Raw genomic sequence first — 11,120 nt, 5'->3', positions numbered from 1 at the left:
ATTTCTTTCAATGTAAAAGAGTTTATTTAGTGTTTCTAGTTCATTTCATGTTTGACTTATTAAAAAGCTATTATATGTTAGCTATATTTTGTAAACAGATTGCATTTAGTATGGTTGTAAAATTTTCTTCTGAAGGGTTAATTTGATATGCTATTGTTGTATCTTATGTCAATCACTATTAAAGGGTTTGTATTGTAATGTTTTATTATGACTTGACATTTGATTTTGTATCTGTGTAGCATGTTAGACCTCACTCTCAGAAAGGGGTAAGTAACCATTGTTAAAGGATTTAAAATGTCATTCTTAAAATGTATTCATTTTGTGTAATTTTTGTTGAATGTTTCTTTTTTCTATGGCAATTTTTTTGTTAAAGGGTTTTGTAGTGCCATCTTACTTCTTTGTTAGATGGTTTGTTTTGTATTATATGTACTTTCCATATAAAAGGGTTGTTTCAGTACTGTATTTCTTTATTTGAGGGTATTTGATGGTATTTTTATATTGCATTTATTAATGTGTATTTTCACACACAAACTTAAAAATTCATTGGTTTTAAAATCAAAGTTAAGCCTGAAGTAGGGAATAGAGGAAAGTGTGATATAAGAATATATCGTGCATTTCTATCTTCTTGTAATATTATCATGTTTATTCTGAATATATTATTAGTTCTATATATTGTGATGATTCCACATGGTTGAGAAATCCATTAAACTGATTTCATTATGTTTACCTTTGTTGCTGCGACATTGCATGTTGTGCAAGGATATTTACAGTAATGTCTTTCAATAGTCATTCAAGTGATATCTAGAGATTATGGCCTCACTTAAGTTGTAATGATAATGACCATTCATTTGAGTAGCACCAGTAGTTCTGGGTAGATTTGAGTTTTCTTAGAAACTAAGAAATGTTGTAGTTTGAGTCTGGTACATGAATTTAACTTGAATATTTGAATATAGAAAATTCAGCAAAGGTAATCATCCTGGGTAGGTAACAGCAACAGTATAAACTATGTTTGTGTTTTACTACAATAATACAGACTGCTTGTTTTTTTGTCCAATCTCATTATTCCTTTTAACATAATGACTCAGTTATCACAAGATTTAATGTTATTTCATGATTTATATCATGACCAAGTCTCCAGTTATTAAAATAGACCTATCCACTAGCTCGAATGCTTACTCAGGGTAACCATATAATACTATTTTAAAGAAGAATATTATTAAGCTCTTGGAGAAGGTTCAGTGAAGATTTACTGATGTGCTCCTACTACATAAATCTTTATCACAAAATAATCCTGAGGTATTTGTAATCACCTATATCTATGTACAGATTTTGGAGATAAGACATTTAAGGTGATCTGAGGTATTGATAGAAATCCTTTAGATCAGTTTTTGAATTTTTTTTTTAATAATAATGATAGTAGAGGCCATAACTAAGATCAGGAAGCAATTTCCTTCATATCAGATCAGAAAATGGACATTTTTTCAAAAGAGTGGGAAATTCTTGGAATGTACTGCCTTATGATTGCATTAATATGTTTACAGTCAACCACTTAAATTGATCACTGGAGAAGTTGTTCTTGTTGAGAAGGTTCAGTGAGGAGTGCCAATAATCTAATCCTCTTTAAGCATACAACTAAGATGCACGAGTTCAAGAGGTTCACAAGTGAAAACTTGATAAGAGAAATAAATACATGTGTAAATTGTCTAAAACCAAGATAAATATTATCTGATAACCTTCAGAAAATCAGCATTATTATGGGAATAACTTAATGCACAGATATCAGGGAACAAAGTGTGTGTTGTTTAGCAGGCTGTGACCAGCTAGGAGGCCCATGGGCTGACAAGAATAGAGAAAAATTAAATAATCAGCCTAACATGGCCAATTAGGATTTTAAGCATTTGTCCCATTTTACCTTGTCACCAAACGTTCATTTCTATACTTTCTTCCTAAAACTTCAGGCATTCTAACTATTCACTATCATGTTTAGCTGGTCCAATCCAATAAAATGTATATATGTTAATTATATTTTATTGATTGCAGATATCAATTTTCAAAGAAAGAGACAATTGCAAATATGTGCATGTATATGTGACATTAAATAAACTAATTGAAAACAACACTTTTTAATTATAACATTTGTGATATGTACAAAATCTTTATATTAATTTAGATAGACACACACAAAAAAAAAGTGACTTGAGATTACTATTTTAATACTGACCAAAAGGTAAAATATTTCTCCATTGAGATGTTAATATTTGTCACACTTTGCTTGTACCAAACCCGCGATCCACATGTTCCAGGAACCTTCTTTTCATTTCATACATCTTAGGGATTTCCCAAAATTTTAAAATTAAATTACGTTAAATTAAAGTAAAGAAAATACTTTCATGAGATGAAAACACAACTTTTGGGACAGTTCAAATTTTCATACAGGGCAAGAGAAATTTTCCAAATTTCATACCCTGATGGATATCCCATAAATCTGTTAGACATTTAGATAACATACCCCTATATTATGCAAGCATTAGGCCTTGCACATATCAAATAGAAATTTCTTAAAATCATAGTAAGTATGCTGTAAAACTTACCTGTTCTGTATTTACCAAAGCATGCATTGAATTAACAATATTCTGAAAATCTAAACAAGTTCACAGTTAGTAGTATAACTTTACTAGCTCAGTAAATTAACTTCAAACTCCAAAATAACAAGACAAATTCTGACTCAACATGAGCTTATAGTACTTACTTGCACACAAAACATACAGTATGAGAAAGGAAAGATGCTAAATCCAAAGTATCCCTATAAAAATTTGCTAACCTGTCACAATAGAAGTCTTACACAATGCCAGTTACTGTGAAGCACTGAGGAACTTCAAGTACCTGATACTTTCAAAATGTTTTTTACTCAATAATTAGATACACCAACATTCAGTGAAAGAAAGAACAGATACACAAGAGTAATAATTGTAGCTTTGTATAGTATGTTTTGGTTTAATATACATGAAAAGAATGTTAATACATTGTCAGTGTGTGTGTGTATACAGGATGTAAGTTGACCTACAAAGCAAGCCAAGTCATTGAAGATAAACAAAACTGTCCATGCACCACTGCCAAGAATGACACTCTACAATTTCAATGAAATAGAATTGGAGGTCAACACTGAAGATAAATCTTATGTCTACTGTACAGAATACAGTTCAAGCTTTAAGTCAAAACAGGTAACATGTAGCTGTAAAATAATTTCTGGAAAACATCAGTCATCACTTCATGAACACCTGAGTCTTGCCAACTACACAGATAAAACTGCAGAGGTTACTTAAGGACACATATAAACTACTAGCTTCATAAAAAAAAAGTTCAATTCCTTGTATAGTGCTACCAAGGTCTTCCTGGAAATTACATGTTGCATTTAAAAATTCCTACTAAGGACCAAACATAATATTGTTTTCAATTACACACACTATAGGTCTATTAGAACCTAACCAATCTTTAGATTGACAGAAAAATGTTTTTAAATGTACTTGCATGGTTCTTCTATAATTAACTAAATTATTTCTAAATGAAAAAGTGTCATATTCCTATTGCAGTACTCAACTTGTATTAATACTTATAAAGCTGGCACTATTGTCAAACAGATGTGCCAAGTATATACTGTGTATATATATATACACACACACACACACAGATCCTTAAGTTGTTGGGCAAGGCTGAACATGTGTTGCCATTGCCATCTATCCATGAAATACCAAGAAATGTTATATTTGTTAAGGTAACTTGCAAGAACTCTATGCTTTCTCAGTCACATAAGATAAAAGAATTTATATCACACTTATTAGAATTCAGCAAAATTCTCTCATCTTATGTGATAAAAAATATATACAATATAATTATACACATGAAGTTCTTTTCACTATCATTTGTCTTTTTGAATTTCCTGATATAATTCTAAACAAATTACATATGTACATAAAAGAATGTTAAGAAAGCTTCTTGATTTATATCTACATTGTGGCAATCTAGGAATTTATGCTAAGTTATTCTTGTTACCATATAATAATTCTAATCTTTATTAATTACAATACAAAAATACTTAAAATTTTTAGACTTGGAGATTACTCTTAGGATTTAAACAAATACATAAATAATTTACAGTTTTGATCTGTCTCTCTAGCACATGCATGTAGTAATAACGAAAAACAAGTCTGCATTATTATATTTACACATATTTATTTATAAACTTACATTCCAAATTCTCTGCATAGAAGTGATATCACACCATGGATCGTTTAGGAAATCTCATAAGTTGGATACATATTTGAAATCAGTCTTCTAAATTACTGGTGAAAACTAAGTAATTTGCCATAGGTTATTTTGTTTTTGTTTAAGCACAAAGCTATGCAATGGGCAATCTGTGGTGTGCCCATCATGGCTACTGAACCAAAATTGTTAGTGCATAAACCCTCAAGCTTACCACTGAGCCACTGGGGGGTGGGGCTCTGCCACAGTTGCCTTTCCTCTAGTCAGCAGTTTCAAGTTAGTGACAGTGACAGGTAGAAACTCTGCTATACGAAAGACAGGACAAGCAAATTTGGTGGCAATTTTTCTATTACTTGGATATTTTTGATTAATTGAAAGCAGTAACAATCAGTGTGTGTTTTGTTATAGCAAAGCCACATCAGGCTATCTACTGTGTCCACCGATGGGAATTGAACCCCTGCTTGTAGCATTACAAATGCGAAGACTTACCGCTGTCTCACCAGGTGGGTATAATAATTGAAAACCATAATTTTAATTAGTTGTTTATTTTTTGAAAATTGATTTAATTATAATTTTAATTAATTGATTATTGGAATAATCAGACACTAATATGATTAATTTATTAGTTTATGTGACATTACTCAACCTACTTACTACTCGTAGCTCTTAGCTTGCAACTGTACTTCAAGTTTAAATGGTTATGCTAACATTAACAGCAAAGAGACAGTGAAAGAAAATATTGGACATTCTAAAGATTTAAATGGAAACCTTATTGTTGATGAGAAATGCATGGTTCATGTGACATTACTCAACCTACTCACTACTCGTAGCTCTTAGCTTGCAACTGTACTTCAAGTTTAAATGGTTATGCTAACATTAACAGCAAAGAGACAGTGAAAGAAAATATTGGCATTCTAAAGATTTAAATGGAAACCTTATTGTTGATGAGAAATGCATGGTTCATGTGTTAAAAACGTTTTTGCTACTGATTTACACACGTTAATGATACTGAATATCTAAGCTGTTTAAAACATTTAATTTCTTAGATAATATTAGTATTAACTGACAGTAAAGATCCTGGACATTATGAAATTGATCCAAAATTAAAACATTAAAATGACTAAGTAATAAGTTGCCGGAGGTCTTAAACCAAATCTTCTAGAGATCTATAAACACAACGAAGATTCCTGAGGAGTGGAAAATAGCCAATGTAATACTTATTTTTAAAAAAAAGGGATCTAGGGAAAACCTAAAAAATAACAGGCCAATTACAAAGCACAAATATGGTTTTGGGATGTATTTACAGAAGTTGTGAGTTCAAGAGTAAGGAGGTTATAACTGTGTACAAAACTTTGGTAAGCCTCATTTGAAATAGTGTGTTCACTTTTGGTCTCCCTTATGATAGAAAATCTATTGATTTATTTGTAGAAGTATAGGTGGGCTACCAAAATTATTCCTATTTTACTTAAAGAACAGGGAGTCAAAGATTCGAACTTGTTTTCTCTGAAGCACAGAACTAGAGGTGATCTGACTCAAATGTTCAACATAACATTACAGACAACAAGGAACTATTTAGTCCTATACTCACTCCTAAGCAAAGGTAAAAATGTAAACCCACCCTTTGGTTTTTAGGAAATTATCTATTTTCCTATTAAACTATTACAACATTAAATACAGATAACATGGAACCATTTGGTCTTTTACGACAATTGTTGTATAACCACCCTTTACTTTTTAGGAAATCGTTAATTCCCCTCTTAAACTCTTTTAAAGTGCTGGCCTCCACTACCACTAATGGTAACTTATTCCATAAGCTAATCACTGTGTTGAAAAAATAAAACTGTCTTAACTGTATCTTAGTCTGTCTTTTCCAAATCTTAAACTAATGTCCTCTCATTCTATCATCTTCAAATATAGTAAAATAAATCAAAGGCCTTGTAACCTTCAATAAGAACACAAAGGTACCCTTCTTTTCTCAAGATAAATTATTAAATGTTAACCTATTCCTGTAAGATAAGCTTTCCATCTCTAGAATCATACTGGTAGCCCTCCTGTGAATTATTTCCAGTACAAAAGTCAGTATCCAAGTGTTCTAAGTGAAACCTAAATAGTATAGAGATAATTACCCTTATTGTGTTAAAATCAATATGTCGATAGATACACCCTAAAATCCTGTTAACTTCACTACTGGCAACAGAGCACTGCTTCCAATGGCTTAATTGATTTATCCACCACTATGACAAGGTCTTATTCTTCAGTGATGCTATAAATCAGAAGACTACATGGGGCTTTCCACATGTCCTGATTCTCATCCTCACTCAACAAACACAAAACTAGTCACTAAATCCAGTAACTAATACTAAGACCTACTGGTTTTACAAGTTACAGGCATTAAATATATTACTAATAATAATATTACAATAGCTAGTTAACCTTTCCACATTTATTTATATTTATAATTTTGGATGTCAGCATGCTTTTACTTCTGTAATACATATGTAATAAAAAATGAATATTTTTATACCACATGAACATTATGATAAGACTAATGCAATTTTAGCTGAAAAATATACTCGATTTATTTATTAACTTAACAAGTTACCCCTTTTACGATTTGATAATGATAGAGTAAAATGATAAACAAAAACACAGACTGAAAGTAATAGAGTGATAATAAAATCCTTTATAGTTATACGCAAGTTTAAGTTATCCAGATACTACAAAAATTATCATCAAAAAATTAATTTAAAAATGAAAAATACAACAACTAGAAGTAAAACTACGTTTAGACCTACCTAAAATTAAGGAAAACGAGGCTGATTTTGAGATAGATTGTCCGTGGCATACGTGCTCGTTGTAGTAATCAGTTGTAGTCACAAAGTTTGAATAACGCGCGAGGAAGGCATAATAAAGACGCACTTGACATTGAAACACAATCGTCGTTCTTGTGTTCATCGTATGTGTTTTCCCTGTATTTGTTATTTCGTATTTCTTTCATATATTTCTTTGTGTTACTTTTTTTAAATAAAAGTCAGACGTCTCTATAAAATTTGAAGATTAGGTAAATACCTTAGACTGTGAGAGGACAGTTTTAGACTTTTAAACGTGGAATTTCAAGTATCGACAAAGCCTACGTACTACTTCTACTACAATGTACAAATGAAACTGTTTTCAGGTTTTGTGCGCAAAAAAACGAAGTGGCAACATCAATACAAACCGACATACTCTTATTGTCCCTTACTAAAAGATGGCAGACTATAAAAATTATCAACATAAATTTAATATAAATGCCAAGAGACTTGTGTTAATGTAAAACAGTGTCAAATATGAACTTGAGAATAACAAAAATCGGTGGATTGAATTTCAGTATAGTAGTTATACGCAGGGAATATTAGAAGAGGTTTAGATCTGACGGTGGGAGAGGAGCTTGCATGAGCTGTTAAGACGTTCGACTCGCAATCCGCCTGTCGCTGATTCGAACCCCGTCACCGAACATGTTCGCCTTTCAGCCGTGGAGGCATTAATATTTAACGGTCAATCCCACTATTCACTATAAAGAGTAGTCTAAGAATTGGAGGTTGGTGGTGTTGACTAGCTCCCTTCCGTCTCATAATTTAGTCTATCACTTCAAAATTAGAGACGGCTAGCATAGATAACCCTGGAGAAGTTTTGCGAGAAATTGAACAAACGAGTGTTGTGCAGTTTATAGTAACAATCTGCTTATCCAGTCATCTCACCCCTAGCCATCCTCGTGACCTGTAAAAACTCTGACCCTCTTACTGTATTTCGGTTAAAGTGTGCTGACGAACCTCGAGAAGAAAAGGAAGGCGTGATTCCAACAAAGAAAAAAACAGAATACTTTACGGGAATTCATGCTATAACATTCGTAGGTATCTCACACGGGCTTCTGTGCCTTTGAATTGTTCAAAAAGTCACTCGGAAGTCGTTTGATAAATATAAAAAAAGAAGTAATGAAGAGGAAGGCAATGTTGACTTCAGTGTGTTGCGGAAAAGCCTCATGTAGAATAATAACCTTTAACCAGTGTCAATACATCCATCGCCAGTGGAAGAATAATGAACACAACAACAAAACACATTAAGGGTATTATTATCACAGGCCAGATTCTAGCTAATTTGAACAATTTAGATATTGAAAAACAGAAAATATAGCATCTTTTCACTAGGCAAAATATTGTACAATTGTGTTTATACCACAATATTATGCTAGACAAAAGTCCCAGTGTCGTATTCAACAATTATAGATTATTCTTGGGTATGACTAACACCCCAAGAAAGCGATGACACAGTAGCAGGGCCAAGCAAGTATAAGTGCTTTGAAAGGACCACTGAGATTTGTAACCCTAGTTTGAAACGAGAATTAATGCAAGTTGACAACTATTCACACCTTCATCACAAAATATGAAATAAATGCAAGAAACTACACGACAATTAAAAAAATATATATACCAGAACATGTCTGAGGAGAAATATGGTGTTTTCTCCGTTATGAATGATTTAAACATAGTAATTTCCAAACTCCTACACTGTCATTGTAAAGAATTTATTTCGTTGTATTATAAAAATCATTTGATCTAAAACATTCATATATTTCTATTTCACTTTAGACTATTCCAATGTAGCTTTAAAAAAAGAATACATACATATTTTGCAATAACAAAAGAGGGAACTAAGATCAGTTTAGTTTAGATATTTGACAAAACACATACACATGCTCACGCATATATATATATATATATATATACACTAGCTGGAGTACCCGTCTGTTGGACATGTGACATAAAAACTCGTTTGTAACAAACGATAGGGAACTGTGCTTCTATTTTGTTTTTTTTTTTTTACATAATAAACATTAAAAGTGCAATAAAAATACATAAAGGTATCAATACTGAAAAGAAAAACATACTGCTTTCAAGACTTCTATCAATATGAAATTAGATGGAGGGTCCAACCCCCTCATGACCTTCCTCATGTCATCCTGTATCTCTGTGTCAAGTTTGATGCCGATTGATCAAGAAATGTAGAAACGTAGAAGGAACATGTACACACACATATTGATGTTTATATATATAAATATACTAGCTGAGTTACCCCGCGTTGCACGGTGAAAATTTAGATTTGAAATGTATAGATCAGTATTTTTTTCGGCAAATTATTCAGAAAGTAGACAAAAGCTGTGATGCGAGAAATAAAAAAGCATTTAATCAAACAAAGCTTTATTTGAAATTAGATCGTGTTTGAGCTTGTCTTGTTCTTTGAGCCTGAAGTCGTACATCATGTTGCTCCTCTGTTTCTTGCTCTCTGTAAGTTATTTGTCTTAAGTTTTGTGCTTGAAGTATGGTTTGACGTTTTTCAGAATTTTCTTGACGTCTATATCCAGCTTGCCTTGATGATTCTGACTGAACTCTAACTTTGTGCTGTTCAACAGTTTCTTGCTGTCTTTGAGTAGCCTGCCTTTCAACTTGAGCACGAAGTCTAACATTACGTTGTTCCAAAGTCTCTTCCTGTATTTGAGCAACCTGTCTTGCAGCTTGTGCTTGAAGTCTTTGATTGCGTTCTTCTTCTGTTTCAGCTGCTCTTTGTGCTTGCATTATTTTAGCGGCAGAAGACTTTCTATAGAAAGGGCATTTCTTGGGTGGCATAATCACCTGTATCACTAAACAATAATTTGGAATTCACAAAGTTACTAAATCACTTATGCAACCACTTAGCACTATTTAAAGAAAACTGTTTTTGGAAATACTGAATTGACAGCAAGGTGATCTGAGTGTCTCCATCGCCATAACGCTTTCTATGTGAATTTCTATGTATTACAAAAAAATGGCGCAATAATCATTAATTGTCAATTTCGTCATTAAATACTACACAAAATGCAAAATAAATAGCACCACTAAATTTCTTGTAAAAACTGGTTGTTATGAAGTTATTTTAAAATTTGTAAGTTCAGCCATATGGTTTCCTATAGCGAACAAATAAACAAATAGACAAACTTCCTCTTTTATATATACATAGAGAAAATACGCGTTTTTAGAGGTTTTGAGACCTATGATTCTATTTATTGAGATATTAAGAATATTTTCTATTAATGTTAAAAATTACCCGAAGAACAAATCAAATTCACTATAGCAAACATTCAATGAAAGTATGCCATTTTAAACTTGAAATTCGAAACAGTTTCATTCTCAGTTATACAATTGTGGAGGATTTTAGAAACAGCTAACATTTATAAATCAAATATATATATATATAAGCAGTTCACTAATTCATTACTTTTAATTATTGAAAGAAATCAAACATCCATGAATATTTTATTTGTTAAAGTTTCAAACAAAGTTTGAGTTTCATCAAAAAAAGCAAAAGACAAAAAAAAAAAAAAATACGTTGTTAATCGCAGCTTCGAGAAAGTTAAAATCCTAGCAAGAGGTTTCTTAAAACTGTATTCTAGAAGTGCTACGTGTTTCAATCCAATCAACTGTAAAATTTTCCTGCTTGTTATAGGGATCAATAGCTTGTTTAATCTGATGCTGTGTATTATATTTTTAATAATTTAAACATTAATAGTTTATAAAAAAAAACGTGCATGCGAAGAACTTTTGTAATTTCACTGTTATTGTCTCATGATATTTTTTGCAATTTTCAATCTATATGTATGAGTGTGTGAGTATAATGATCTACAAAGGTAGTTTTGAGAAGTTGATACTAGAAATAAACGACCTTATAACACCAAAATGTTGTTTTTACTTAATTAAACCCTCAACATTTGGCTTTACAGCTTCTTCAGGAGCATTCACTAAAATAAATTAATATGTCTAAATTAAGAACGTTGTACAAATACACGATAT

The 11,120-nt window shown here is 31.7% G+C and overlaps 1 protein-coding gene across 1 annotated transcript in view; it reads right to left on the bottom strand.

Annotated features, from left to right (window-relative positions):
- The window catches only part of LOC106457691, a 48,872-nt gene extending 41,745 nt beyond the window's left edge, over positions 1–7,127 (bottom strand). Inside the window, exon 1 of the mRNA XM_013917138.2 lies at positions 7,056–7,127. The gene's annotated coding sequence lies outside the window, so the exon portion shown is untranslated. The remainder of the gene's footprint in view (positions 1–7,055) is intronic.
- Positions 7,128–11,120: the final 3,993 nt, after the last annotated feature.

This window comes from Limulus polyphemus, unplaced genomic scaffold (assembly GCF_000517525.1).
Source record: "Limulus polyphemus unplaced genomic scaffold, Limulus_polyphemus-2.1.2 Scaffold18, whole genome shotgun sequence".
In the NCBI taxonomy this organism is placed as follows: Eukaryota; Metazoa; Arthropoda; class Merostomata; order Xiphosura; family Limulidae; genus Limulus; species Limulus polyphemus.
The sequence above is the reverse complement of the archived record's forward strand: the minus strand, read 5'-3'. Positions and strand labels throughout refer to the sequence as shown.